General features: G+C 35.1%; 1 non-coding gene across 1 annotated transcript; it reads right to left on the bottom strand.

Annotated features, from left to right (window-relative positions):
* Positions 1–23,341: 23,341 nt before the first annotated feature.
* LOC137210788 (U1 spliceosomal RNA) lies at positions 23,342–23,506 on the bottom strand. Its single transcript, XR_010936723.1, has one exon. It is a non-coding gene; the product is annotated as a U1 spliceosomal RNA (small nuclear RNA).
* Positions 23,507–23,887: the final 381 nt, after the last annotated feature.

Below are 23,887 nucleotides of genomic sequence, written 5' to 3'. Positions count from 1 at the left end.
TCTCTTTCTGACTTACTTCACTCTGTATGACAGACTCTAGGTCTATCCACCTCATTACAAATAGCTCAATTTCGTCTCTTTTTATGGCTGAGTAATATTCCATTGTATATATGTGCCACATCTTCTTTATCCATTCATCCGATGATGGACACTTAGGTTGTTTCCATCTCTGGGCTATTGTAAATAGAGCTGCAATGAACATTTTGGTACATGTCTCTTTTTGAATTATGGTTTTCTCAGGGTATATGCCCAGTAGTGGGATTGCTGGGTCATATGGTAGTTCTATTTGTAGCTTTTTAAGGAACCTCCATACTGTTCTCCACAGTGGCTGTATCAATTTACATTCCCACCAACAGTGTAAGAGGGTTCCTTTTTCTCCACACCCTCTCCAGCATTTATTGTTTCTAGATTTTTTGATGATGGCCATTCTGACTGGTGTGAGATGATATCTCATTGTAGTTTTGATTTGCATTTCTCTAATGATTAGTGATGTTGAGCATTCTTTCATGTGTTTGTTGGCACTCTGTATATCTTCTTTGGAGAAATGTCTATTTAGGTCTTCTGCCCATTTTTGGATTGGGTTGTTTGTTTTTTTGTTATTAAGCTGCATGAGCTGCTTATTGTTTCTTGTTTCTTAAGGTAGGATTGTTTATTGCTATAAACTTCCCTCTTAGAACTGCTTCTGCTGCATCCCATAGGTTTTGGATTGTTGTGTTTTCACTGTCATTCGTTCCTTGGTATTTTTTGATTTCCTCTTTGATTTCCTTTGTGATGTCTTGGTTATTAAGTAGTGTGTTGTTTAGCCTCCATGTGTTTGTATTTTTTACAGATCTTTTCCTGTATTTGATATCTAGTCTCATAGACTTGTGGTCAGAAAAGTTACTTTATACGATTTCAGTTTTATTAAATTTATCAAGGCTTGAACTGTGACCCAAGATATGATTTATCCTAGAGAATGTTCCATGAGCACTTGAGAAGAAAGTGTATTCTGTTGTTTTTGAATGGAATATCCTATAAATATCAATTAAGTCAATCTCATTTAATGTATCATGCAAAACTTGTGTGTTCTTGTTTATTTTCATTTTGGATGATCTGTCCATTGGTGAAAGTGGGGTGTTAAAGTCCCCTACTATGGTTGTGCTACTGTCGATTTCCCCTTTAATGGCTGTTAGTATTTGCCTTATGTATTGAGGTGCTCCTATGTTGGGTGCATACATATTTATAATTGATATATTTTCTTCTTGGATTGATCCCTTGATCACTATGTAGTGTCCTTCTTTGCCTCTTATAATAGTCTGTGTTTTAAAGTCTATTTCGTCTGATATGGGAATTGCTACTCAAGCTTTCTTTTGATATCCATTTTCATGGAATATCTTTTTCAATCCCCTCACTTTCAGTCTGTATGTGTCCCTAGGTCTGAAATGGGTCTCTTGTAGACACCATATATATGGGTTTTGATTTTGTATCCATTCAGCCAGTCTGTGTCTTTTGGTTGGAGCATTTAATCCATTTACATTTAAGGTAATTATCGATATGTATGTTCCTATTACCATTTTCTTAATTGTTTTGGGTTTGTTGTTGTATGTCTTTTGCTTCTCTTGTGTTTCCTGCCTAGAGAAGCTGCTTTAGCATTTGTTGTAAAGCTGGTTTGGTGGTGCTGAATTCTCTTAGATTTTACTTGTCTGTAAATATTTTAATTTCTCCATCAAATCTGAATGAGATCCTTGGTCAGTAGATTAATCTTGGTTGTAGGTTTTTCCCCTTCATCACTTTAAATGTGTCTTGCCACTCAATTCTGACTTGCAGAGTTTCTGCTGAAAGATCAGCTGTTAACCTTATGGGGATTCCCTTGTGTGTTATTTGTGTTTTTTCCTTGCTGTTTTTTAATATATATTTTTTTGTATTTCATTTTTGATAGTTTGATTAATATTTGTCTTGGCATGTTTCTCCTTGGATTTATCCTGTATGGGACTCTTTTTGCTTCCTGGGCTTGATTTACTATTTCCTTTCCCATATTGTGGAAGTTTTCAACTATAATCTCTTCAAATATTTTCTCAGTCCCTTTCTTTATCTCTTCTTCTTCTGGGACCCCTATAATTCGAATGTTGGTGCATTTAATGTTGTCCCAGATGTCTCTGAGACTGTCCTCAATTCTTTTCATTCTTTTGTCTTTATTCTGCTCTGCAGTAGTTATTTCCACTACTTTATCTTCCTAGTCACTTTTCCATTCTTTTGCCTTCGTTATTCTGCTATTGATCCCTTCTAGAGAATTTTTAATTTTATTTATTGTGTTGTTCATCACTGTTTGTTTGCTCTTTAGTTCTTCTAGGTCCTTGTTAAATGTTTCTTGTATTTTCTCCATTGTATTTCCAAGATTTTGCGTCATCTTTACTACCATTATTCTGAATTCTTTTTCAGGTAGACTGCCTATTTCCTCTTCATGTGTTAAGTCTGGTGGGTTTTTACCTTGCTCCATCATCTGCTGTGTGTTTCTCTGTCTTCTTATTTTGCTTAACTTACTGTGTTTGGGGGTCTCCTTTTCGCAGGCTGCAGGTTCGTAGTTCCTGTTGTTTTTTGTGTCTGTCCCCAGTGGCTAAGTTTGGTTCAGTGTTTGTGTAGGGTTCCTGGTGGAGGGGGCTAGTGCCTGTGTTGTGGTGGATGAGGCTGGATCTTGTCTTTCTGGTGGGCAGATCCACGTCTGGTGGTGTGTTCTGGGGTGTCTGTGACCTTATGATTTTAGGCCATCTCTGCTAATGGGTGGGGTTGTGTTCCTATCTTGCTAGTTGTTTGGCATAGGATGTCCAGCATTGTAGCTTGCTGGTCGTTGAGTGGAGCTGGGTCTTGGGGTTGAGATGGAGATCTCTGGGAGAATTTTGCCATTTTTAAATTACATGGAGCTGGGAGGTCTCTTGTGGACCGATGTCCTGAAATTGGCTCCCTCACCTCAGAGGCAAGCCCTGATGCCTGGCTGAGCACCAAGAGCCTCTCATCCACACAGATCAGAATAAAAGGGAGAAAAAGAAAGAAAGAAAGAAAGAAGAAAATAAAATTAAATAAAATAATGCTATTAAAGTAAAAAATAAAAAATAATTATTAAAAGAAATTTTAAAAGTAATAAAAAAAAGAAAGAAGGAAAGAAAGAAGAGAGCAACCAAACCAAAAAACAAATCCACCAATGATAACAGGCCCTAAAATGTATACTAAAAAAACAAAAAACGGACAGATAGAACCCTAGGACCAATGGTAAAAGCAAAGCTATACAGACAAAATCACACACAGAAGCATACACATACACACTCACAAAAAGAGAAAAAGGGAAAAAAATATATATATATTGTTGCTTCCAAAGTCCACCTCCTCAGTTGGGGATGATTCATTGTCTATTCATGTATTGCACAGATGTAGGGTACATCAAGTTGATTGTGGAGATTTAATCCCCTGCTCCTGAGGCTGCTGGGAGAAATTTCCCTTTCTCTTCTCTGTTCACACAGCTCCTGGGGTTCAGCTTTGGATTTGACCCTGCCTCTGCGTATAGGTCACCTGAGGGCGTCTGTTCTTCACTCAGATAGGACGGGGTTAAAGGAGCAGCTGATTCGGGGCTTCACCTCACTCAGGCCGGGGGCAGGGAGGGGTGCGGTTGCGGGGCGAGTCTGCGGCGGCAGAGCCCGGCGTGAGGTTGCACCAGCCTGAGGTGCGCCATGTGCTCTCCTGGGGAAGTTGTCCCTGGATCATGGGACCCTGGCAGTGGCCGGCTTCACTGGCTCCTGGGAGGGGAGGTGTGGAGAGTGACCTGTGCTTGCACACAGGCTTCTTGGTGGCGGCAGCAGCAGCCTTAGTATCTCATGCAGGTCTCTGGCGTCTGAGCTGATAGCCGCGGCTCACGCCCGTCTCTGGAACTCTTTTAAGCAGCGCTCTTAATCCCCTCTCCTCGCGCACCAGGAAACAAAGAGGCAAGAAAAAGTCTCTTGACTCTTCGGCAGCTCCAGACTTTTTCCCGGACCCCGTCCTGGCTAACCGTGGCGCACCAGCCCCCTTCAGGCTGTGTTCACGCCGCCAACCCCAGTCCTCTCCCTGCGATCCGACCGAAGCCTGAGCCTCAGATCCCAGACCCTGCCCGTCCCAGCGGGGAAGCAGACAAACCTCTTGGGCTGGTGAGTGCTGGTTGGAAACCTTTCCTCCTTCACAGCTCCCTCCCACTGGTGCAGGCCCCATCCTTATTCTTTTGTCTCTGTTTTTTCTTTTTTCTTTTGCCCTACCCAGGTACGTGGGGAGTTTCTTGCCTTTTGGGAGGTCTGTGGTCTTCTGCCAGCGTTCAGTAGGTGTTTTGTAGGAGTTGTTCCACGTGTAGACGTATTTCTGGTGTATCTGTGAGGAGGAAGGTGATCTCTGCATCTTACTCTTCTGCCATTTTGAAGCTCCTCAGTCCTTTAGATTTTGATGAGGTTAATTAATTTCTTCTGGTATAGATCATAGGATCTAACAAATTTTTGTCAAATTTAAAGTAATACAGAATTTCTCTTATATTTTCTAGAAATTTTATAGTTTTACATTTTGCATTTAGGTCTATGATTCATCTTGAATTAATTTTTGCAAAGAATGTGAAATATAATTTGAAGTGTAGATAGATTAGATAGATAGATAAATATCTATTTGTTTTAGAACCATTTGTTGAAAGACCATCATTTCTCTATAGCATTGTCCTTGCATCTTTGTAAAATATAAATTAACCATGTATGTGCATCTATTTCTGGACTTTATTCTGGTCCATTGATCTATATGTCATTCTTTTCTCTAGTACTACACTGTTTAATTAGTGCAGCTTTATATTAAGCTTTAAAATTATGTATTGTTTCTCCTCCAACTTTGTTCTTCAAAATCATTTTTGCAATTCTAATTAATTTGTTTTTCCATATTAATTTTAGAATTATCTTGTTGACAAAAATATTGTGCTGAGATTGCATTGAATCTATATATCCATTTGGGATAAATTGACATCTTTATAATATAAAGTCTTTTAACCCATAATTACTTTATTTCTCTTAACTGAGATTCCCTTTGATTTCTTTCCTCAGTATTTTGTAATTTAAGCATACATAGCATGCAGGTGTTTTGTTAAATTTATAACTATGTATTTCACTGTTTACTGCTATTATAAATAATATTGCTTTTTAAGCTTTAATTTCCAATTATTTATTACTATTACATAGAAAAATAATTGAATTTTGTATATTAGCTCTATAATGTGTGACTTTGTAAACTCATGGATGGTTCTAGAGTCCCCCTAGCTCCTTTTTTAGACTCTGTAAAGACTTTCTAAGTAGATAATCATGTAGTTTATGAGTAGAGATAGTTTTATTTTTTCCCCTTCTAATTTGTATGCAAATTTATTTTCCTTGTGTTATCAGTATGAAGTTAAATAGGACAAGGTGAACATCCTTGCTTTTCCTCAGTTTGGGGAAAAAATTCAGTTTTTCACTGTTAAATATGAGTTTGCTGTAATGTTTTTTAATGCTACTTATTAAGTTAATGGAAGTTCCTATACATTTCTAGTCTGCTGAGAGGTTTTTTTTTTTTTTTTTCTATGATCAGATGTGGAATTTTGTAAAATGCTCATCTTTCGAAAAGCTCTTATGGGCTTTCTATTTTAGTCTGGTTATATGATTAATTATCATGTGAGTTTTGAATATTGAACCAGCCTTGCATTTCTAGGATACATCCACTTGTTTCTAACATATTATCCTTTTTATTTATATTACTATATTTAGTTTGTTATATTTGTTGATAATTTTTGTGTCTGTTTATGAAGAGTATTTGTCTGTAGTTTTCTTGTAATGTCTCTGCTTTTGGTATTCATATAATGCTGGCCTCACAAAATGACATGGAAAGTATTCTACCTCATATTTTTTGGAAAATATTGTGTGCAATTGGTATTACTTCTCCCTAAAATGTTTGGAAGAATTCACCATTGAAACCACCTGGAATTGGATTCATCTTTGCTAAAATATCAGAATAACATTTTTTAAATGTAATTGAGCACCTGTTACATGTCTGAAATATTGGTCACTTTCTCAATTTTTATAGCAAGCTTTGGCCTAGGTTAGCAGGAGGTATTGATGGAAGAAAAGATCAATCAGTAGATTTGATGCAAAGTAGACACTACTTTATTTGTGTTCTTGGTATTTCACTGAGGATACTGAAAACGTCTGGTAGAAAAGCTAGGCTTGTAGTTATGGTGATGTAAACTTGTGACCTCAGATCAAGTCACACAACTTCTTTGAGCCCAAGTTTTCTTATCTAAGAAATGGTTATAATGCATCATAAAATACATTACATCAGATAAAGCATTCTGAATTTATGTCAAGTCTATAAATGACCTAATTGGTCAGATTTTTATGGAATATAAACATTCATTTTTCATAAAGTATAAAAAACTCAAAGGTTTAAGTTATATAACTGTGAGAGAAACAACTAGTTGGTCATCAAAATATGTATTCCCTTTGCTTTCTGGGTACATAGCAAGATCTTATTTCTCAACCTGAATTCTAGCCAGAGTAACATGCAAGGAGGTACTGCTTGCCTCTTCCAGTCCTCTTGTGTGCAGCCCTTGTTTCCTTCCCTTCATGCCTGTGGGGATGGAGATAATTAGTCAGTAGTGACCTTGAAGATTGCAGAGGTGCTATGAGCCTGGGTCCCTGAATTATTACATGGATGAGCATTATTGTGCCAGCACATTTACATTTCCAATAATATTGTGAAATACAAAATAATCTAAATTGTTTGGATCATTTGGGGATACATTTGTTAACAACAGCTAGTGTTACCCTAATTTGTACAATTTGATAGGGTGAGAATTCTCTCTTAAACTATCATTTTCTTATTAGGAAAAATGAATGTTCAAATTTGAGCAATCCCAAATGGAACATAAGTATCCTATTTCAGAGGGGACACAATTTATGATCCCCCAACCTATGAATCAAAGGTAAAAAAGAAAAATAATGTTTAAGAATTTGTTAATCAGGTGAAAGATTCCAGGGGAGGATATTTGTGATGGTATTTGCTTATTTGTTTAGGGGGAAGCATAGTAATCCAAATAATTCTCCAAAATAGGGCATGCCAAGCATTAATGATATTTAGTTTATGTAGCTAGAAACTTTACTTACACCTGTAACTGTATGAGACAGTATATGAGCAATGTTGATTTAGAATTATTAAATGACTACTGGAGAAGCTAAAGTATTATATGTACTTAAGAGCAATAGGAGCCACCAGGTATTTATGTGGCTCACTAATAGATTCATGTGCTTTCTGTATGATGGAAGATTGTTTAGATTTCAAGGTTTATTTTGACCCGCCAACAGTGTTGTTAATAATCATTCCTCATTTCCTTCCACTGCTGGGATTTGACAAGGATTTTCTTTCACCTTGAAAAACTGCACATAGCGGAGAGTTTCTTTGCCTTATTCCTGCAGTCTTAACATATCATACTGAGTGAAGATAAATTGCTTTTTTATTCTGTGTTCTGTTATATTTTTGAAAAATGGTTTTCAAATGAGAGATTTGATTCCTCTCTTTGTATTGAAAGATCATAAACAAATACATTTTTATGTTATTTTTCTTTAGTAAGATTTATGATGTTATCCCTAGCAACTGGACTAATTCAATAAGCAGCAGACCATGAGGCAGTAAATGGATACACTATTAATTTTTATTGCTAAAGTTTCTTTTGCATACTATTTGATCTAAAGATGTTATTCACATTTTTATGGTGATACTGGCAGAGTGAAAAAACCTAACTCTATAATTCTTATTGATAAAGTCTGGATATTTTTAACTCAGCAGCTCAAGGCATGGCAACAATTCACATCTCAGGAACCAGTTCATTAAGTGAAAAGTCTTCTGTGAAAAGGGGAAAGCAAAGCAGGTAGAGCAGAGTTTAGTTGCTCAATCAATAGAACACAATTGGGAAGGTTTAACCACAGTACTATCAGTTCACGACACGAAGCTGGTGGATGATTCATTCTTTTCTTTGTTCACCTTCAAAATGAGAAGTATAGGCCTGACTTACCTCAAAAATAGCCTCTTAAAATTGGTTTGATTCTGAGGTTGCACGAAATTGGAGCTAAAACAGTTGACCATTAAAACAGAATGTTCAAATTAAAAAAAAAAAAAAGTTGAAAGGAAAACAAGGATGTGCCTCATTTCCAGATGTACGGGAAATCCATAGGCCCTCATCTCCAAGACTAGTTTGCTAACTTTGAAGTTGTACTAATTGATGAGTACAGCAGAGTCTCCCATCCCAGGCTCACACTGATTAACCCAATTCTCTCAATTCATATTGCCTCACCTTTGAAAAAATGTGTGTCCTACAGACACTTGGAAGAAGTGCTGAATCCAGTATAAACACTGGGGTGGTAATGATAGTCCAAGCCTTTCCAGAACTATGTTATATCAATTTGACTAATATTTATTGAGGACTTATGTTTAAGCTTCATGGAAATGCAAATAAATACAGTCTACGCCCATGAGAAGTTTAATAAGAGAAATAAGATCCAATTATAAAAGATACATAAAATTAATTGATAATCATGCAAAAGCTGTTTTAAATCTGTTTGGTGCTACATGCTAAATGGCTGCCATGGGTATTTAAAGGTGAAGTAGCTCATTCTATGCTGGTATAGCCTGGGAAGTTTTATGGACATTCATTTTACTCTTTGAAGGTTGTTTAGTATTAAGCAATATTAGAACACAAAGGATTATTATCTTTACATCCATGAGGCAGACAGTAATTACCAAAGGCACTCAAAGAGGAATACATGATTCAAGGCTAGAGTTGTCTGAAAATTCTTTTTGAAGGACATAAGATCTGAGTTGGGTTTCTCTCAAAATCTAAGGCAAACATAATAATGATGAAGCACTAGAGATTTTCTTTTAAATGAAATCAGTATACAAAAAAGCCAGGTTGCTGATCACAGATCTATAGTAGACACTTTTCAAAAATGTTCTAATGAGGTATAATTTACATACCATATAATTCACCCTTTATTTAAAGTATATAATTCAATGAATTTCTTATATTAATTTTAGGATATCCACAGTTGCACAGCTGTCATAATAATCTAACTTTAGTTCATTTTCATTATTCAAAAAAGAAACCCTGTACCATTAATTAAAAAAAAAAAAACCCTGTACCCTCATCCCAGACACCCAAGCCTTAGGCAACAATTAACATATTTGTTTCCAAAATTTGACTAACATTGTTTCATATACAACAGGTGGTCTATTGTGACTGACTTCTTTTACTTCATTATGGGGATAATGCTTTTGACTTTCATCTATGTTATAGCATAGATCATCACTTCATTACATTGTACATTTTATTGACAAATAATATTCCTCTATCTACATAAGTCAGATTTTATTATCTATTAATAAATAGATTTGTCCATTCATCAGTTAATGGACATTTGGGCTGTCTCCACATTTTGACTATTATGAAAAATGCTGCTATATAAACATTCATGTCCAAGTTTTTGTGTGAATGTATGTTTTTATTTCTCTTGGCTGGGAGAAATTGCTGGATCATATGGCAACTCTATGTTTAACCATGTGAGGAATCACCAGACTGTTTTCTATACCTACCAGCAGTATATGACTTTTCCAGTTTCTCTACATCCTCACCAAACACTTGTTTTTATCTGTCTTTTTGATCATAGCCAATCTAGTAGGTATGAAGTGGTGTCTTGTGGTTTTGATTTGTTTATCTCTGATGGCTAATGGTGATTGCACATATTTCCATGGCTTATTAGCTATTTGTATATGATCTGTGGAGAAATGCCTACTCAAATTCCTTGCCTATTTTTAATTGCATTATTTTTTATTGTTGACTTGTAAAAGGTCTTTATATACTCTGAATGCAAGTCCCTTATCAGACATGTGATTTACAGATATTTTCTCCCATCCTGTGGGTTGTATTTTTACTTTCTCAATGGTATCCCTTAAAGAACAAAAGTTTTTATTTCTTATAAAGATCAATTTATCTGCTTTTTGTTTGGTTGCTTGCATATCTAAGAATCTATAACCTAATTGAAAGTCACAAAAATTTACTTGTATTTTCTCCTAAGAGTTTTAATGTTTTACCTCTCACAATCAGTTCTATGATCCATTTTGAATTAATTTTTGTATAACATGCCCTAATCCCCGGAATTTATGACTATGTTACCTTAATTTGCAGATGTGATAAAGGTTATGGACCTTGAGATTGGGAGAATATTCTGGATTATCCAGATGTGCCTGATCTTATCACATGAGTCCTTAAATTCAGAGAATCTTTCCTGGCTGTGTAAGAGAGAGATGGCCATGTGAAAAGGACTTGTCACCCCATTGTTGGTTCAAACATGTAGTGTTCTATGTGCAAGGACTGGAGAAAGGCCTCTGGGAGCTTAGAGTCCTCCCAGATATTTATAGCCAGAACGACATAAAGTCTTCAGTCTTACAACTGCATTGGACTGAATTCTGCTAACACAAGAATGAGCAGGAAAGGGATTTTCCCCTAGAGCCTGCAGAAAGGAAGACAGCCCCGTGGACACCTTGGTATTAGCCCTGTGAGATCAGTGTTAGTCTTCTGACTACAGATAATAAATCATGCAAGATAATAATTTGTTGTTTAAGCCATCAGATCTGTGGCTACTGCAACAAAGAAAAGGAACACAAATTCCTATTTGATTTTGTAATGGGATCTTCAAAGTTAGTCTTTTCCTTCAGTCTGGGGAGAATATCCTTCTCTGTCCTCAGATTTGGGAACACCCACTCAGTGTTTCTTTTTCATGCCATGAATTCCAATCTCACTTATATATTCTTTTGCAGTCTCATACTACTGATGGAAGAGTTTGCAGAAATTCCTACCACATTCTTCAAGAATTCTCCTTATGATATATTGAAATAATAATAAAAAAGATTTATTTTCTGATGGGGTGTACAACACATTTCCTGGTTATCACTTAATTTTGCCTTTAGTTCACATATATTCTGCACATTTGAACAACTTAAATTTGCCTCTTTTAACAAAAGAAAAATCAAAAATTTATGGTAAAGCCATGCAAATTACAGCAATATCTCAAATAATAGTGATAATTTTGGTATGCTTACTACTAAATTGTACTCTCTGGAAATCACAAGATCTTAGCGTTGGAAGTGATGTTAACTTCTTAAACCTGGAACAGAGGAAACTGGTGCCAGAAAATTTAAAAAGTAAGTGACTTGCAAAGGTTTATCTGGTCTGTTTTGGTGGAACCAGAACCTGACCTCCAGTATTATGTTTTCCAGTTGAAATCACCATTCACTAAATATTTCATTCTTTAAGAAAGAAGGTAGAAGAGATATGTATAAATATATTTATAACTATATATATAAAATTTGGGTTTAAAGTAGATCCCATAAACCCAAGAGTTTAGTGAAAGGGCAATATATTAAACTCTTAGGTTTATGGGATCCAGTTTAAACATAATTATAAAATATAATGGTAAGTTTATTGCTTTGTGGTTCAAAGTTTATTTTCTTTTATAAGGGCATGCAACTTTAAAAGACATACTAAGATTGATAAATGTTAATAACTGTTAAGTAGTAGATAAAATGTGTCTTTATTATACTATTTTCTTACATTTGTGTATGTTTGAAAATTTCCATAATTAAAAAAAGGAACATGCTGTAGTTCATAAGATTAAACTGTCAGAGGTGCAGCAAATTCCATGGACTCTGAAATTATCAAAAGAATATTAAACTTTGATTTTATCATGTCATTTTTTTTACTTTTTTTTTTTGGTGTGTCTGTGGGTATGAACTCTGAATGTCATTCAGTCAAAAGCATAATATCAAGAGATCTTTTCTACAAAAAAGGAAAACTCTAGGCATTTGAATTAGCTGATGGGGAACAAACATGGAATGCATTAAAACAAGGAAAAGCTAGGGTGAATATCAATTCATTATATAATATATATGCAGTTGTAGATATTTGTAGATGTAGATAGGTATGGCTATTTAAATTCTGTTCTCTATTTTAAGTAACTTTCTCCTTTTTGTTTCTTTAAAGAAAAAAACTATGGCAACCTTGACAAAATTGATGAATTTTATTTTTGCATTTTAAAATATCTTTAATATTAATTAAGACTATAAATTTAAGGTTAGTTAAATTACACTCCTGCAAATTTAAGGGGAATTAATGGAATGATGGAAGACAATTTTGCAATTTAATGGTATCACCATTAATGACCTCCTTTTCTTCAAGTAGATGTATTTGGGGTAGCAGTTTTCAGTTCAGATATGATTTTTATATTTGCTAACAAGTCAGTGAAGGGAACCAACTCCAACAGGATCTGTTTTTGTTGCTCCTTTAACATTGTGCTCCAGATCACTGTACTATCAGTCAAGCAAAATTTTCATCTCATCTTCTAATCTGTCAATTTCTAGTCCTCTAAAATGAAATTCCAATGGCAATCGTATTTTAACTAGAATGAGAGACATGCAGTTTAGGGCTACAATTTTATCGCCACCACCCCCAATGAAAAAACAGTGACTCATGGAAGTACCTGTGTTCTTCTAGATATCCTTTCAATAATATACCCTGAAGAAAATTCCACATTTGTTTATCTGACATTAATGGGAAAACTGATTATCTCTTTTCCTAGCCCTAATGTTCAATGCCATTTCTCTGTGTACATCTATTATGGGAGAAGTCTTGGCCTCTACTTTTATTTCATAGAACATCTTTTAAAAGTCCAGGGACAATAATGAGAATTAGAATTATGTCTTCTCTTTAAAGTTTCTTCCATGACATAGTGGATCTGAGGTCCAGTTTTTCTTGATCTGTGGAACAGAAGTTGGCTCTTAGTTACCCTCTGATTTTGCCTGCTTCCCTAGAATGCTGGAATTATAGCTATGTGGTTTATTTCTACATATATGTAAGACAAGATCTGGCCTTTCACTAATATGTTTTTTTTTTTTTTTATTTTAGGCCAAGTTCACCAATCATTTAGTCTTTAAATGCAACTAAAAGTAACCATGTTTACATATCATATTTCAAACTATCACTAGATCCTTTAAAAATATAATCATTTAAAATGATTTTATTGAAAGTTTCTAGCTAGGAATGTGTCTTCTAGTTACTTTCCTGCTGAAGATCCTTCTTTATCAAAAATGATGATCTTCCATATTCCAAAATGTGTGAGTACACTTACTGTCCTGTTCAAAACAGCAGCATCTCATTTTTCGCTATTGAAAATTCCTCATTGGCTCTTAATTTGGATATATATTGGCTATATCATTGACTACATGCTCTTTTTTGTTTTGCTTTCCTTTATTCAGGAAGCCATCAGTTTTTTTTGTTTGTTTGTTTGTTTTTTTGTCTCTTGATAGTTTCCCCAGCAGCATGGTTTGGGTTACATTAGGATCAAGGCCTCTCCCTTCCCCATGAGGCTACAGGACATAGGTCAAAGCCACATAGTCAGGAGAAAGCATGAGGACTTGTTGGCCAAAAGATCTGGCTTTGAATCCCAGTTTCACCTGATAAGTTTGCTGAGAAGAGTAAATTTAATAATATGTACAAAGATTTTGATACAATGTTGATGTTCAACAAATGGTATTTCCTTTTACTTCATTTCTTCTCTCCCACATGCTTTATTATTTATATTTTTGGTTTAATTAGCAAGTAAAGTATATGGCTGAGTGTCTGTCATATAGTGTTACTCAACAAATACTAGTCATTATTAAAGTTATTACCCATGTATTGCCACCCCAACTTTTCCTGACTACATTTCCTATGAAGTTCTTTATGCTTTCAATGTCAAATGTATTTATTTTTCTCCTCTAAATGTAGGCTGAGAATGTTTTGTCCAGGAACTGGGGTTTTTGATGTGTTTTCAGGAGGCTGAGTTCCTAAGGGTGAAAAGAGAAAAACAGGTAAAGTGGAAGAACAATTACAGTTAAATGATTCAGAAAAGTTGGAAAGGAAGAAAAAATGAGGCTATATTTGTCTTATTCAGATAGTATTTAAGAAACACAATTTTAAAGAGCAATATATACTCTATAATGAATCGTTAAGATATTGATTTTTTAGATTCACTATGTGGCCTTATGACTGATTCACTGTATTTTTTTTTAAAGGTTTTTTTTTCTTTTTTTAAATTAATTTTTTTTTTTTTTTAATTTTTGCTGTGTTGGGTCTTCGTTTCTGTGCGAGGGCTTTCTCTAGTTGTGGCAAGTGGGGGCCACTCTTTGTCACGGTGTGTGGGCCTCTCTTGTTGTGGAGCACAGGCTCCAGACATGCAGGCTCAGTAGTTGTGGTGCACGGGCTTAGTTGCTCCACAGCATGTGGGATCCTCCCAGACCAGGGCTCGAACCTGTGTCCCCTGCATTAGCAGGCAGATTCTCAACCACTGCGCCACCAGGGAAGCCCTGATCCATTGTATTAATAGTGCATATTGGTGTTTGACCAACATAACAGTAATTGAATGTAACATGATGCATGGAATCTGCTGTGTGATTACCATCAAGGTACAATTTTATTTCATGAATGATATGAAATTTTTTGAAAAAAGAACTTCAGGTTTCACCTTGAGATAAAGTTCGTAGTCAGAGTTCACTGCAGGTGGATAGATATATTGTTCAAATACATTTTGAAGAAAATGGAATAAACCATGACCGCTTGTGCGTTCATTAAATATATGGTTGGTACTTTCTTTGAAAATGCATCTTATTTGATATCAACATTCTTGAATACCTGCTTTAAGTAATCCTAGTTATAATAATTTCTCATATTTTATTGTCAATGCTGGCTGTTCCCTTCCCTAATTGTTTTTTCCTATATGGGCTATTGCCACAGAATGACTTTCAGCATTTGTTGCCAGTTTACTATAAAATCTTCTCCCTGCCAGCAATATTGTATTAATAATGGAAAGCAAATGTATGAAGTGCCTTGACTCTTCTACACATTTTTAAATATTTAGTCAGTTTACTATATAAGATGACGTGTGAGTGCTCTCACTGAGAGGATCTCATTCTCTCCAAGGGCTACAGTTGTAACGCTCCAAAGACTTCTGGATCTATATGATCAACCCAGGTCTTTCTCTTGAATTCCATGCCTACATTCTGAACTGCCTACTGTTCATTACTAAAGACATTTCAACTACAATTACGAAGAGCTGAACTCATTAATTTTCCTCCACATAACTGTTAATGAAAGGTACCACCACCCATGTTTGCTTATGTTTTAGGAAGACTAGGTATCATTCAAATGCCTCCTTCTCTATAAACAGCCTCCATGTTCAATCAATCATTGCATCTTTTGAATCCTACCTCCTTAGTTGAATCTATTTCCTTCTCTTCATCTCCACGGCCCTACCACTTTTTAGACCGTCAGCATCATTTACCCATTTTACTGCAACAGCATCTGATTCAGTAGCCTGCTTCTTGCATAGAAACAAATGTAGGCACAGAATTATTTATATCATGTCACTCCCATGCCTAAAACATTCCCTCTGCCCTAAAATTGAAGTTAAAACTCCTCAACATGGTTTACGGTTTCCTTTATGATATCGTTCTAGCTGCCTACACTGGCTTTATCTCTATGCTCTTCCTCCCTAGCATCCCTCTTAGCAGCTCCACTGAACTTCTTCCAGTTTCTTGAATAGCTTATTCACTATCTTGCTTCAGAGATTTGCCCTTCCATTTTCCTTGTCTGAGATTCTCTCTCTACTCCATTTTTATTATTCGCTCTTTGTATTAGTTAGGGTTCTCCAGAGAAACAGAACCAATAAGATACAATTTATTATAAGGAATTGCCTCACATGATTATGGAGGCTGAGAAGTCCCAAGATCTGCAGTCAGTCAGTTGAAGACCCAAGAGCACTGATGGTCTAAGTGCCGGTCTCAGTCTGAGTTCAAAGGCAGAGGACCAATGTCCAAGCTCAAAGACAGGTGGAGAGATTGAATTCTCCTGTACTCAGCCTTCTTGTTCTATTCAGGACTTCAATGGATTAGATGAAACCCATCCAAACTGGAGAGAGCAATCTGCTTTTTTCCACTCTATAGACTCAGGTGTTAATCTGATCCAGAAACACCCCCAGAGACATACCTAAAATAATGTTTAACCAACTATCTGGCAACCCTATGGCCCAGTCAAGTTGACACACAAAAGTAGCCATCACACACTCCTAATCTCATTCTGGACACCTTTTTCTCAAGAAAAATTTCTATGACCCTGGGTCCTGATGAGGTTGCATTCTTACTCTCCTGCTTCTATAGCTCCATGTTCATCCCCATCCTAGCACCTATCACACTTCATCCTCATTGCCTGCTTACTTACATCCTAAACAAGACTCTAAGTCTTGCTCATCTTTCCTTTTGTAATTCCTAATTTAGGAGTTAGGAATTACACTTTGGCACTTAGGAGGTGTTCAATAAATATGCATTGAATGCATGAGCTATTCTATTAACCTTTAACTTGAATCCTTACAAACATTAAAACAATATAATTATTTTAGCTTGATTGCTTATATAAAACCAACATTTATTACTGCCCAATTATGGATGAATATATATGTAACCATATTCAACATTCCGGTTTCATTAACTTTCCTCTGGAATTTTATACACTAAACCTGTTCAATCTGTGGTTTAGATATTTTATGCTGATTAAAACTGTGGCTGTCTTGTTAGAATTGTCTTTGTTGCTCACCACCAGGGAAAAGGGCATTTTAGCTGTTTCAAATTAGAAAGTTGCATATGAAAGGAACAGAGGCATTGGAATAAAACAAAGCCCAGGTTTGGAGACTAGTGCTTTTTGCCTTCATTCTGCCTTAGTTATTGACTTCTGTGTACTGAACATCTAGAAAAATACCTGGCACAGAATAGGTTCTAAAAATTGTTAGATAACTTTGATAAGTTACAAAGATTATTTTAGTCACAGCCTTCTCATTTAGTAAGTTACCATAATTGTATTTACTTCACAAAGGTTTTTGAGACTATAAATGAGTTAATATACTCAAAATGAGTGCAGAGCATATGCCAGATGAAAGTCTCTTGTATTTCTTATTTTCATAGTATCAGAATATCTGAATGAGAATCTGTTTATAAGTGCAAAATATTGGCTCCATCCTGTAGCCCCCAATTACATAGTTTTCCCCTTTAAGTACTTATATGCTCCAGGTACTACTTAAGTGCTTTACATACATCATCATTTCATTTTAATAAGATATTGCTCTTCTCAATTCATAGAGAAAATCTAGTTTCATAAAGATTCAGTAACTTGCCCAAGTTCACATGAGTATGGAGTTGCAAAGCCTAAACTGGCACTTGAAATTATCTGATATCAAAATTCAATGGTAATAACCTTCTTCAATTTTAAAGCACCTGGAATAAAGTCTGTGTTCATTAGAACTTAATTTCTTTTCCCTTCTTGTCCTATAGAATCAGTGTTCTACTTGTCTACATCCTTTGTATTTGCATAAGCACGGAGCGTATGGCATTTAGTGGAAGGCATTTCCACCAGAGAATGCGAAGATGCTTTTGCTCTAACTGCTCTTGGCTCCTTTCCAGCTATGTTGACTCCTCTCCCACCCACCAGTGGATGTTCATACCATTGCACAGCTGGAACACAGCCATGACTGCTGCAGACGAAGTCTTCCATGGATGGACTTTGGTCAGACTACACTGGATATTTTGTAATGGCAAGATTGTTTGTCTTTCCTTCATCTTTGAGAAAGTAAAAGACCCTCCTGGCTACAACCAAGTAAAGGGAAAAAGCCAAGGTTAAACTTACATCTCTATAACCCTCCCTCCACAACGTTCAATTCAATACATAAAATGAGTCCCTACATTAACTGTCACTGCTTAATCCCAGTACCAGATGATGTTCTTCCACCTGTATTTTGGAAGCTTTCCCTTCTTTTCTCTTCTCAGATTTACTTCCACAATAATCATCCTCCCGTTCTGTCAATGATATCTTTTTCTTCTTTGTTATTATTGCTCTTATTCTTCCTCTCTACCTTCAAGAATATTCTTTTTTCCTCTATAATAAAAATAACAACAAACTTCCTGAATTGCTCTGATTTTTCTTTTAGTTACCATTCTTTCGTTTTCCATTTGATAAAAAACTCTTAGACTTTTTGGTAATCTTAATTTTTCTCCTATTATCTTCCAAGTTATACAATTTAAAATTTGTTAAAAGAACTCTAACAAAGGGCTTCCCTGGTGGTGCAGTGGTTGGGAGTCCTCCTGCTAGTTCAGGGGGCGTGGGTTCTTCGTGCCCCGGTCTGGGAAGATCCCACATGCCGCAGAGCGGCTGGGCCCGTGAGCCCTGGCTGCTGAGCCTGTGTGTCCGGAGCCTGTGCTCTGCAACAGGAGAGGCCACAACAGAGAGGCCCGCCACCAAAAAACAAAAAACAACAAAAGAAGAACTCTAATAAAATTTTATTGAAATAAAAACCATCAACTGAACTACATTTACAACTTTATAAATTAACTGAATGATATATATTGATTTCATTGTTTTTAAACTGACACTTCATATATTTTAAAATGCTTTTACAGTTAACTGTATAATATTTTATCCCTGAAGAATCAAAGATATTCTCTGTAGTTAGTAGGGATCATTTTTCTATATTGCAGACACTTAGCTAATTTACATATGAATGTGCTTTTTCACATGGGGTTTAATAAATTGATTTTTATAATAAATTTATTCTACCATAATAGGAAAATATCCTTAATGATAAATGACTAATCATTAAAAAAATGAAATATGTGAGTAACCAGTTGGTTTTGTTCTTAATTACTTGTTCTTAATTACTGTACGTACACAGGTGCACAGACACATAGACACACTTTTTTTTTTTTGCCTATTACTACCCATATAAAATTTAATAGTAATTTGACTAATGTGATGAGGAAAATTATTCTATTTATAATTACTTAAAATTTTTTGAAGAAATTTGAGCATTTGGTTGCTAAAGTGGGAATTAACATTTTAAAGATACAGTGTTTTCAGAGAGCTCAGCAAAGCATTTGGTTATTTTTTAGCCTCAAGAAGTGGGAAAATGGTAGTTATTTAAATGTCACTGCTTTACAAAGACTTTAGTCTCTTGTTTCCTTGTCTCTTTATCCTTCATTTGCAAGTGCTTGCATAATATATCCAGTAAGTGTATTTTTTGAAGTATAACTATTTTTAAAATATGCAATCCTTAGTTTTATTGCTTCATATTTACATTAGAGATTAATACGTTTTCTTGAATGCTTGGCAGATTAACATCTCTTTGTTTACCTTTATGATTTTTGTTTTAAGCACTAAAGAAGTCTGTCATTGACAAAACTGAGCTATGTCAATGATTCTATTTTTCAGAATTTTTTGCGACATTGACATTTTGGAAAAACATGCATATAAATTAGATGATAAAGGTAGAAACTGAAGTTTTAATTGCTAGTTACTCAGTGTACTTTTAAGCCTACTAGATGAGAACATTGATGCCTTATTTCATGCTTTATAAAATAATTTATTATTATTTTGAAAATTATTTGCCATGTTTATTCCAATTCCTCAATTCTTTTAATAAAAAAATCAACCTAATTAAATCATTGAAGGTTAAAATTAAATTCCATTTCAATATTCTTTACCTAGGAATCCTAAGAGTTTCTAAGTGTTTAATTACCTCAGTTGTATAAGGGTTAACAGTCAGAAATATATCCAGGTTATCTAAGTCATACAATTGTCAGATGGTTGCTAAGCAACAGATAGGTTTGGCTGATGCATGTTTCTAGGCAAAGCTTATAGTGTGAAAAGAACAAGTTGCATGATACCTGCATTTTTGTTGTTATGTTTTTAGAAAATAAAGTTGTACTGGAGGGGAGAAAAAAAGCCTTGACATTTATTATGCATATTGTCTTTCTTCTAAATGTCAGAACTATATTATTTGATAGTTAATTGATAAGGGACATTAAATTAAAATGACAGATGACATTTTATTTCTTATGCGGTTTTAGATATTAGCTTTTCATTTAATCCTATTTTTGTAGCTTATCATCAAGTTAATTAATTTCTAAATTTATTATGATTGAAAAGAAGCTGCGAATCAAAATTAATTAAAATATAGTTACTTTAAAATATACACATTTCAATGCTACTAAGGAAAAGAAAGGAAAATGACTTATATTACATGATTCTAGCACAACACCAGAATATTTCAGCAGTGATGGAAATGGTACTGAAATAGAGACCACATTTTAGAAATCTAGGGTGAAACTTTAATCCTTTGCAAATGACTTAAAGCTACTATTACTACATATTACTTGATTCATTTTTATTATCTGTGTCCAGTATAATGCCTGCCTCTTAGTTATAAACTCTTATGATGTTAGTTCTTCCTCTCTTTTTACTCTCCTTAATAATTGATGAATAAGGAGTAGGTGAGAATTTTAATTGCAAGACGAAAAAGTAAAATTATCTATTAGATGTCTAGGAAACAAAAATACATTGTATGGTCATTAGTTTTCAAACATACTATATATTATTTAAAGTAAAAATTTCAGAGATCTCATTTTTTATTCCCCAAATGAGGAGTTGTGGCAAAAATCATAAAAAATCATTTTGATTTAGTTTATTTTTTCATCAGGAAAATTTAATTAAAAATTTAGCAAAATTAACATTTTCTTTTGTGTCAATTGGGAATGCAATCTCTTATCAATTATGAGGTTTCTCAGTGAACTTCCAGTTCTTAGGATTAGAGGAAAATCAGAGAACATTCAAATTCAACATCTTTACAAAACAATATTTCATAAAATTTCTATCTAGAATTATGATTCTGGTGCTTCTCTCTGATTTCTAGTATTAGATAATAGAATTTAAGAGAACTCAATTAAAATAAAGTATGTGAGGTAGATAAATCAGGTGGAAGGGTATGGTGACAATGATTTAACAAGTCAACTGGAAAATATCACAGTTTTTTTTTGTAATTCAAACCAAACTTTCTGTTTATATAAACCTTAATTCTGTATTCAGTTCACAGAGCAGACATCTGCTCAGTTATTATAGACTTTAAAAAGTGAGGCCAAGATTTATTTTACCTCTTGGAAAATCAACCAAAGAACGTCATTCTTGATGTATAAAGTGAGAATTCCAGACTCCATGTGAATTTGTTGACAATACCATATAACAAAAATAATAATAAAATAAAAATACTTGAAATTATGAAACATTGTTATTTATGAATATACCTAACATAAAGAGAAATGTAGTTATGCTTAATATATATTCTCTATCTAGCAGCTTTTATAATATGTGGCCTTGTTCAAGAGCAAACTGTCGGCCTAACACCTTCTAAAATAAAGAATATACTCAGATAAATATTGTTACCAGGTTTCAGAAATGTTTCAACATGTTATGAAATAAGCACATGTAGAAAATCAGGACTGTTATAATTTGAGGACTAGATTGTTCAAAAGGTGATGTTATTTTCAAAGTTATGTCTCTTAAGACTATTATGCTCAATTTTCTTTTTCTTTCTGACATCCAGAAACAGGCATGTCCAGATGAAAAGAGTTTTATTTAAATGGGAAAAGAAAACACTTTAAAGAATTAGTATGGATGTTCGATGCTTTGATATGAATTTCTGGGGATATTTTGTAAATTAGTTGTGGTTAATTCTTTGCTCATTTCTTCTAGATTTTTCCCACTTTGAGGGACATGTGAAACTAATGGAACCAGATGTACAGAAAAGGATCAAGCTGTATAAATCCCACTTCCCTTAAATTGCTAACTATAGTTATCTGTATTTTAATAAGGAGACTTTTATTAGTATTGGAGATGTTTCTTGGCTTACAGCTTCGATTGAGTTGTTAAATCTCCAATACTTTCTTCTTCCCATATTATTTTTTAATAGATTATCTGTATAGAATTTCATGGGCATTATAAGAAATGATGATGAAAAACTCTTTAGTCTTGAATTGAGGTAGAGTAAAATAGTAAATTTTTGTTAGGTCAATTAAATCATAATAGTCTTTTAAGTTATTTTATAAAGAACATTTTGGTGGAGCCATAATAGGATCTTCCTTTTAAAACTTTATTTTCCTTCTACCTGTGGACATAATCTACTAGAAACTGACAGCATTCCTATACTGGTTAGCAAACAGTCCCATTTATACAGAAGAGATTCCAAATATCCAAACTTGACTTAGAATACTGTATGCATATCCTTGAATTACTGAAAGACTATTCCAAACAGGTGGCCTGCTCAACCATGTATAGGATAATAGAAGAAAACAGACATAAGATGAAAAAAATTAAGAAAATCTTCATGATGCCATTAGTTTAGCTGATATTGTACTTGAAATTAATTTGATTACATTATAATTACATTAGAAAATAAATATGAAATATAATCATATACGTTAGAAAGGCCTTTGTCAGGAGACCAAGCCAGGAGTCTCATGATGCTTACTATACTTAGGAAAGGAACTGTTATCTGGGGACTGGCGAAGGAAAAAGACTAGAGAAGAAGGGAACAAACATTTATTAAATGCTTGTCACTTGATAGATACTATTCTAAGGGCATGTTATCTCATTTAACATTTATAACCCAGTAAGGCAGGGAATGTCATTGCCAACAGGTAGATGAGAAAAAAAAAGAAACTTCAAGGAGTTATGTAATTTGTAAAATGTTTTAAACTGGTAGCCAGCAGAGAAGGTATTAGACCTCAGGCATGTCTACCGGCTGGGCTCGTGTTCATAGTGGTTGCTGAACTTGAAATTAGCAGAGGTAGCAGCACTTATAGCAAAAGAGCCATCAGAATGTTCCTCATTTTGTGGCTTCCTGATAGGTGCTGAATAAACATTCAGTGATGTGGGCCCAATTTTAGAAAATAATCTATTATTTAATGGAGGTTAAGTCTTCACTTACTTTATTTCCTAAATCTTTTTTTTAAATTTAATTTAATTTAATTTTTTTGTTCCCGAATTCTCGCCGCCCAGCGATGTGAAAGCTTAGTACCTCACATACAGGCGGGTCGCGCAGGCGCCGCCATTTTTAGCGCAGTAACGCTGGAAACGTATTCCAGCTACAAAACCCGAGACCGCCACAAGCGCAAAACGCAATTTTAGTAACCCGGCCGCCCGCACCTTGAACTACGTACTGCCAACACAGCTAAACCCAAGCACTGTCTCGACGCGGGTGAAGCCCACGTTTTCAGCACTCATACAAGCGGGTACACCGCAAGACCGACCCCGACCGTGAAACTAAAAGCACGAAACTTGGCAAACTGCACACAAAGTCGCACAGCTCTGATCTTACACCTCAAGAAAAATCAGGGGAAAGCACGAACGCAGTCCCCCACTACCGACAAATTATGCAGTCGAGTTTCCCACATTTGGGGAAATCGCAGGGGTCTGCACATACGGAGTGCAATGGATAAGCCTCGCCCTGGGAAAACAACCTTCGTGATCATGGTATCTCCCCTGCCAGGAAAGTATTTCCTAAATCTTATGTAGGACAAAAACTTCAGTTGCAGATATACAGATAACAGCCTGAGTGTGTTAATTTGGCTAAAAGACAGATGTTGATGTTATAAAAACACATAAATGGAGAACATCACTTACAACAGTGGTTTGCAAACTTGTGTTTTCAATTTCTTTTTTTTAATTATTATTATTTTTATTTATTTTTGGCTGCATTGGGCCATCGTTGCCGTACGCGGGCTTTCTCTAGTTGCGGAGAGCGGGGGCTACGCTTCGTTGCGGGGCACGGGCTTCGCATTTTGGTGGCTTCTCTTGTTGCAGAGCACAGGCTCTAGAGTGCAGGCTCAGTAGTTGTGGCTCATGGGCTTAGCTGCTCAGTGACATGTGGGATCTTCC

Source organism: Pseudorca crassidens, chromosome 17 (genome assembly GCF_039906515.1).
Source record: "Pseudorca crassidens isolate mPseCra1 chromosome 17, mPseCra1.hap1, whole genome shotgun sequence".
NCBI classification, from domain to species: Eukaryota; Metazoa; Chordata; class Mammalia; order Artiodactyla; family Delphinidae; genus Pseudorca; species Pseudorca crassidens.
This window is presented reverse-complemented; position numbering and strand designations above follow the sequence as displayed.